Source organism: Mesitornis unicolor, unplaced genomic scaffold (genome assembly GCF_000695765.1).
Source record: "Mesitornis unicolor isolate BGI_N332 unplaced genomic scaffold, ASM69576v1 scaffold3329, whole genome shotgun sequence".
Lineage (NCBI taxonomy): Eukaryota > Metazoa > Chordata > Aves > Mesitornithiformes > Mesitornithidae > Mesitornis > Mesitornis unicolor.
In genome coordinates, this window is record NW_010209234.1 from 17,299 (window position 1) to 25,947 (window position 8,649).

Sequence of the window (8,649 nt, forward strand, 5' to 3'; positions counted from 1 at the left end):
TTATATTTTCATGAGTTAACATGCCTTAATGTTGACATTTCTTAACTAGTGGGCATACAATTCAAAGACAATATAACAGGAAAGAAGTTTGTCAACTATCGACCTCTAAAAGCAGTTAATAAATGTAATAAAATTCCTATTCTTTTAAAGCAAATCCCCCTTCCTCACTCCAAGGTTACAGTGATAGCAGCTGCAGTACTGATTGGTAGGCACTGCTGAAGCTCCCTGATAAACCTCCCCTAATGGGGTTTGAAAGCCTACCCTTATCAGCATGACATCTCTCTCTAAATCTAAACCTAATGCAGCAGGAGTTGGCAAATGCAGAGGGAGGAGAGGTTTCCCCTGGGTACCGGAGCTGAGCCTTTCTCCTTTGTGCTGAGTGTGTGGTCAGCACTGACACAGAGAACTTGATCATCTGGGGACCATGACAAAAAATATCTAGTACCAAGCTATTTGATTGCTTGGAAAAAAAAAAGGGTCCTAAATACGAAATAGCCTCCTAAGTGTATCTGTAGCCCTAGTGTAGGGCTATTTGCATGGGTGACTGAAGCGTATCTGATTATACACTGCTTATGTGGGAGAACTCATGCATTTTTCCACACTCTTTTTACAGCTCCCAAGTCTACCTTTTGCCCCACTGAAGAGACCTGGTGGCCAGGCCTGGTTATTATCATTGCAGTATGCTGCGCCACACTAGTGTTCCTCTTCGTAGTTGTCATCATTTGCTACAAAGCCATAAAAAGGTAAGACTCCAGATGCTTTTACTGTGTTTAGGGTGATGCAGCCCCACAAAGGTTGACCCAAGACTTGGCTGACACCTTGTTTTGTTTAAAAGCATCCAAAAGGCAAAATGCATCCTGTAGTCAATGTGTGTTTTTTACTGGAAAGTCACTTTATGTACTATATCCTGCCTGTGTAAAGGCTGAAATTCAGAGCACAGTCATGGGCATGAGGAGGAGAAAAACTAGAAATAGGACAGGGCCACAATGTTCAGATTAATATGAACTCGCCAAAGACAGATTGCTGCAGGTTGCTGGGGAATGTCAGTAGTTTTGGCTAGAGTAGAGGCAGGAAAAGCCATCCTATCTAGTCCTGGTAGTGTTCAAAATTCACACATGGGATGTCAGATTTTTGGCCCAGGCCCATCACTAACTGTAGCATTTCAGATTAATGCAAGCTCTTGTAAACCAAAATCTAGGATAAGTTGTGTAGTTTTTCAGTTGGAGACTCTACTTCTAATTTATTCTTGGTTCAGAATCAGTATCTCTTAATTTAAAAGCCTGTGTGAAGCCTATGTATGACACGGTGTGTAGTAACCATTTCAGCTCCCTGACTACTGTCTTTGCAGTAGATGTGCTTGCATAGGCCTCTATTAGTTAGAAATTATTGACTTCAGTTACATAGAAAAATGGAAGTGGGAATAATTCCTTCACTTAAATAATATTTCACATTTTGAGTGGAAAAAGTCAAACCACGTATCTCTTGTGAGATACTGCAGTGACACTTGGATCCTGGTTTGGATTAAATTTTGTTTAGTCAGCTTTGGGATATCTTTTTGGTGAGGGCAAAGAAAAGAAAATACCTTTCATGAAAAAAGTTATTTGTATGCAAAGCAACTGCAAGATTTTTGATGATCCTCAGTGGGTATATTACAGCATTGCAAGTGCTTTGTGGTTGTCTGAAACATTTATGCATGATTTGAAGGATGATATATCCAAGAGGGATATAAAAAGGGAGAATTCAAACAAGAGGACAGAAGTCTGTATCTAATTTTTACTAGATTTACATAAGTATCTTTGCTATTCTAGTTTAGCTAAAGTGAATGCTTATTAGTTTTGAGGAGTGGGAAGGTTTTCACTCTAGTTGCTGAACTTCTTAAAAATCATCTATGGAGGAGTGAAATTGAAGTCCAATTTGCAACACAGTGCAAGGTCTCTCACTTGTAGCTCCTAATGTACCATTGGCTGTTTATAGGGGCTCAGTCCATGTGGAAAAGTTGTATTTGTTTCAACACCAGCTATTGTATTTGTTTGCCTAGTGCCAAATTGTGAATGATTTTTGCCAAGGCTGCAAAATACACCTACAGGAGCAGTAACTCTTCAGGGCACTCTTCTTGTGCCTAGCAAAGAATTGCTCTTCACATCTGTTGTGATGCTGGTAGATGGAAGGTACAGAAAAGAAATTTAAGCAGACAATTTTAGAGCTGCCTTGAAAGGGCTGTGGGAATTCACATAACAGAGTCTTATGCTTCATTTCGGTGAAGAATAATACAGATACTTGATGAAGACGCCTATTATTTGTCAACAGTGTGAATGTCAACATACGAGTCAGCTGCTTGAACAGGCATTAGGTGCAGAGAAAAGTGAAAATTCCTCTTAGATCTTCTTAATGTTGACATTCCCACTGCTGACAAATGCTAAGCTGAAAACTGCTCAGATGTGGGATGGACAGCTATACAAGAAAATCTTATTAATTTTATTTTTACAGAGTAACTAGAGCATTTCTTTTCATCAATGAGTCCTCCCTAAAACAGCTCTGTTAAAAGGATGCCATAAAGTGCCTGGCAGCATTCCTCAGTAGTTCAGGTTCCTTGATAAAAGATATCTATTGATAAGTGCTGGGAAATAAGATAAGACACTTCTCAAGAGAAGCTGCTCTGTGTCTGTCACAGAGTATTACCCCATATTGTTTAGCTTAATTGGCTTTAGCTACTGTGAGAAATCCTTCACTCTATTTTCTGCCGTGAGGTAGAGATGGCTAGAGAATGAGTGAGGGGATTAATCTGAGTGATGCTGAAGCCGAAAGTCCCTCCGATGTGTTCCCAGCCTCTGGCTCCATAACCATGCTCTGCCCCGTCCTTTCTCACACCTCCATCCCACCAGCTCTCTTCTGCATGCCTGGGCCCTTGTTCCTGTGCATCTCCTGGAATTGAGACCTCTGTCATTGCAACAAATCAACAAATCTGTCTCCCACATCCAGGGCAGTGTGTTGTCTCTTACAATAGATGTGAACGCTTCCCGCTTATCCTCCAGCCAAGTCTAAGTCAGGTTGTAACTTTGATGTGACACCACCATCTTCGTCCAAGGAAAGACATGCGCTGATTATTTTGATGTAGAAATCAGAACTCAGCGTGAAGACCCCACCTTTGCCCTAACTCTTTCTTAGCTCTGGGTGAGCATTGCCATCCTTTCCTTCCTTGCACCATGTCTGCTGGTTTCAGAGGCGTCCGAGTCTTGGTTCCCTGCTGTCATGTAGCTGATCACTGTGAGGGGGACTGGGAGGATGGCAAAGTGTGCTGGGGATGGGGCTGTTTACAGTGCCCATCACAACTGACCCTGAAAGCCCTCTGCTGCTCAGCTTCCTCTCTCTGAAACAGATACCAAAGCGTTTGCCTACATCTCACGGGTGTCACTGAGATTCATCACCTACTGTCTGATGGGCAATATAAATGTGAAAGTTGCAAGAATTATTATCCAAACATATATTCTGTAAAGCCATGCATGAGATTGTCACTCTGCAGCATTTTTAGACAGGAATTTTTTTACCATTTAATGGGGGAGCAGGGGAGGGACATCCACATCTTTGCATTTGGAAACCCTCAGTGAGAGCTTGAGGTGTGACAAAAATGGGAGGTGCCAGTAAACATGAAACCTGGCCTGGCAGGAGCAAATGGCTTATATATCTCTTTTATTTTATGCAACAAGAACATCATTTAAAACTTCTCACCAGACCATCAGCAAAAACAGAGATAGATCAAAATAAAAACATGAAGAACATACTGAATATGAGTTCAGATGGGATGATAGTACCAGTTTACCCATGGATTCTATGTATCCTATTTATACATCTATCTGTATCCTATGTATCCTATCTATGGTAGATCTTATGTATCTACTATAGTCAACATATATGGTATACATCTCCAAGTGTCAAATCTATGTCTTACGGGAGAGTATTGCAAAGAACCAAACTGGAATAACTTGATTTCTCTGCTGCTTGTTAGACCTCCAAATGAAGAAGGGTTTACAGCCTGACCATCAGTGCTATCTGTGTCCTATTTAGCCTAAAGCATACGGCTCAGCTTAATTAGCAGTATGAGCACTGAAGAGATGCTGAAGAGTGAAGTAACAGCAGTCATCTGGTTGTAGAGGGTAGCAAGAGTTAAATGTTTTAGCAGGAAAGTGCAGGCAGAGATTTATTTGCACAGAGCTTGGATCTGTTGTATTAATCCCTCACTTTCATAAGAATCAAATTTGAAGTAGAAAGAAAAAGAAAAATCCTATTGTACTTAGTTCAAATCTCATTTACTTGTTTCAAGGGGCCAGACCCAATCAAACTCTCTCATGTCTGCTTTTCTGTAGCAGGAAGAGAGGGAGTGACTGTCCTGCAGGTATTATGGCATGGTTTAACCCCACTAGCAACTAAGCCCCAGGCAGCCACTCACTCACTGTCCCCCGATGGGATGGGAAGAGAATCAGAAGGGTAAAAGTGAGAAAAGTCATGGGTTGAGATAAAGATGGTTTAATAGGCAAAGCAAAATCCACACACACAAGGAGAGCAAAACAAGGAATTCATTCACAGCTTCCCATCGGCAGAATGCTCCATCACACATAACAGCTACTTGAGAACACAGATGCCATCACTCTGAATGTCCCCCTGACTTCCTTCTTCTTCCTCCATTTTTTCATTGCTGAGCATGACGTTGTATGGTGTGAAATATCCCTTTGGTCCAAGCTGTGTCCCCTCCCAACTTCTTGTGCACTCCCAGCTTACTCACTGGTGGGGCAGTGTTAGGAGCAGAAAAGGCTTTGACTCTGTGCAAGCACTGCTCAGCAATAACAAAAGCATCCCTGTATCATCAACACTGTTTCCAGCACAAATCCAAATCATAGCCCCACACCAGCTACTATGAAGAAAATTAACTCTACACCAGCCAAAACCAGCACATATCATAACTCAGCTGTATTTTTATTCAACCTGCATAAAAAATGTTTCTTCTGGGATGCTTTGTTTTCCCTCATAAAAACTAAAAATATAGCATATCATCAATTTTAGGCAACAAGGCTTTCTGTGATAAAACACAGTCTAGTGGATTGGTGTTTCTTTGTATAAAGTAACGACCAGAACGAAGCCAGCATGCTGCTACCTGCATCCCTCCATCCCTACACAATCTGACGCTTGCAGATTTCTAGGACAGGTTTAATCACAACCAGTGATCTCTGTAACACAGAAATCCGAATGAGCAGACAAATAACTGGTTCCAAATCTGGAATACTTCCAGGTATTCCTCTATCATGTCTCTTTCTGTAAAAACCTGCCCTTCTTTCTCTACCAGGAAGTAAACGCAGGAAGTGCAAGGACAATTCATAAACCAACACAGGCTGTAGGAAGCTGGGTCATTCCAGTATTACATGGTTTGTGGACTGGACTTCAGGTGCACCATGAATGCCAGCAGCTCTAACAAATCTTCATCTGGTGTAAATCAGTGAGGCTTCAAAAATGATCAGTGGAGCTCAATTGATTTTAATCAGCTCTGGAGGTGGCTGTCTCTTATGCTTTTTTTTTGTCAAGTCTCCAAGCACCTGAATAATAGTAAGACACTAAGGCTGGAGGGAAGTGGGAAGTAAACACAGTAAAGAGGATTAGCGAGAGTTGTTTGGTAAATAAGAGACTAGACGGGGGAGAGAGGGGTCTGCAGTATGTAATCCTATTTCTGCAGCTCACTGGCGTGTCAGTGTCTGTGAAAGGAATAAGATATTTGCATGAAGGGGAAAAATAAATCTCTGGCTCCCTGTATAGAATTAAGATACTGGAGCCATCTCCCAAACATTGAGGGGGAAAGCAAAGCTGAACATCCAGGTCTCTGTGCCAGCTGATGCACCAGCTGTGCAACCTGGCAGGAGGTATTTCAGGTGGTTTTCCAACATGTGAAAACCCTGTACTTGGTGTCTCCAGAACATCCGTACAGTCTGAGATGACCCCTGAGCATCCCATTGTGCTTAAGGATGTGACTCCTTGGCTCTGCTGGATTTTAGGCAGGGTGGATACATTTGCTCTCTGATGTACCACAGGGTTTGCTGCCAAAGAGCCCTCTTGCTAAGTAAGCAGAGAAAGCAGGCTGATGATAGCAAAGTTTTACGTGATATGCCTTTTACTCACCATTCTAACTCTGTCAAGCCACTGTTTTGTACGTGTCCTATAGCCTCAGAGAAAGGTACCATAAATGCCTACATAGGCACTTCCTTAAACAGGCACCGAGTTCACTTTCAAATAATGATTAAATGGAAGAAAAGCTTGTACTGAAATAAAATGACAGGTCATATTTAAATTGTCCTAAAATTCATTGCTCAGGTATTTTCTAGGGTGTTCAGCATTACCGTATGATTTATGGACCCCACATACTGCAAAGTCTAGTTTCAGCAGCAGGAGCAAGGTTCAGAAAATTGAGGTTTTTTGACAAAATGAGGCAGGTACTTGCAAGGGGAAAATACAGAGGCTTGTTTAAGGAGAGTCAAAACAAGCTGGGGCTGTGGTGAGCTGTTATGTGTGGAAGAGCATGTCCCATGGTGCAGGGGTGTATGTCCTGCTCATGGCCCTGCACGTCTTGCCCAGCCTGTTTTGTACCACTCACTCCTCCAAAGAGCAAAGATTGTGTAGTCCCCACATGGCCATCCTTTATGAAAAGTACTGAGGCTGAGCACAATATGATCCAAAATCATTACTAATTGCAACAAAATAATGCTTTTCCATGTGGGGAGAGAAGACAGAACAGTGTCCTAATTTCACTTAATAGGTTTGAAGTGGATATTCACATCATGGCTGATGGCAGACATGGCAGACAGGTCAAGGTGCACTGAAATTGTTAATCTCTTCTGTTCTTCCTGACACATTAGAAGGGTTTGCACTGAAATTATGCCTTTATTCTCAGCAGATGGCTGGAAAGGCGGTAATTACTCAGAAGATAAAGTGAGATAGTTGGTGGAAAAGCTGTGTTAAGAAGTAATGTTTGAGTGGGGGACACTCAAAGAGAAGAAGGTGCTCTGTAGGGGCAGACCTGTGTGTCTCTGACGCCATTCCCTGACCTCAAACCAGTTCGGCACTACAGAAGGGGTCAACCTGTAAGAACTACCATGCAAAAGGAAGTATGGTCTTTATTGGGAAGACCTGGGAATGTCACTGAGGGCAGTTCAAAGACAGAAAAACTTCAGAATTTTGGAAGAGCAATGAAAAGACCGTCATACTGTAGCCTGATTATCTTTTCCACTGACTGAATGTTGATGCATATCCCCAGCAGGATTGGCATCTGCTGCTGAGCACCACTGTCCAGGTCTTCTGCCACCTCTCACCAAAGCCCAGAGTCCCTGTGTGTTGGTTAGCCTCTATGCCTCATCATTTCCCAGTGTTGAATTTACTCCCATCCTTGGAATGAGGTTGCAGATGATCTACTAATGAAAATGTAAATACCCTGAGCAACCAGTCTTGCTGCAGGAGATCCCATATTTTAACCAACAAGAAATGAGTTCATAGAATCACAGAATTCAGAGGGAACAGCTTGAGATCATCTAGCCCAAACTCCTGCTCTAACAGAGTCAGCTAGAGCAGGTTGCCCAGGGCTGTGTCCAGCTGGGTTTTGAATATCTCTGCAGATGGAGAGTCCACAACCTCTCTTGAGTTCTTGTTGGTTTTCCTGTCTTCTTTCAAAGCTACCCCTTTTTATTAAACTAAGCTCTGCTTGATGAAAGCTGAGTGCTAGTACAAGGAAAATCAGTTGTTCTTCCAAACAGTGTTGAAGCCTGGGTGTTCATTGTGCATCTATTTCCAGGGTAGTATCTGTGAGACAAGCTGTTGAACAGCTTGACAACTTGACCCAAGCCCACCGGAGAAGTCAGAGCTCTGCTGTATTCATTCAGTGGCATCACTGGGGATTTCGGATGAGGTACTAACAGTTGGTGCTGCCCAATGGTTTTTGAGTGCATCAAAGGGTTGGCCTCATTTTTTAAAGTAGAATACCAGAAGTATTGCTACTGCCTGTGAGCAGGCTCATTTGACAGACCAAGGGCTGATGAGTGAGGTGGATAAAATGGCCTTTCCTTCAGGGAGGTGGCTGAGCCAACCGCATGGTCAGTGCTGGGCAGGAAAGTTTGCTTTGCTGGTGCCTGTGCAGTACGTGTTGGTGGGATAATCAGGAGGATCTGCTCTTCAGTGCTGTCAGTCTGGGATTTTTGTAACCACGGCATGTTTGCACAATGAATATAGGGCACGATTTCTCTGTCTGTTTTAAGTTATACTGAAAGTTCGCTGACTTAAAATGATAAATTGCTGCACTGTTTCCCATACCCAGGAGCACTGGAAGCCTTCAGGGGGCTTTAGCATAACGCAAGTGGTCCCAGTGTTTCACAGAATACTCTCCTGTGGATCATTTTTCACTTGTTCACTCCTAATTTGTGATGTACTGACAAAGATGCCGACTGAAACCTGTAGAGCATTATGGTCTATCAATTAACTGTGATCACTTAACTTTTCACTGTGACCAGAAACAAACTTGCCATTTCTCTGTTTTCTACTGCAAATGAGGGTACCACATCGAGTGGTCGGAATTCTTGCAGTAAATTCAAGTATTGTACAGTTACTGCCTCAGTGCAACTCTGA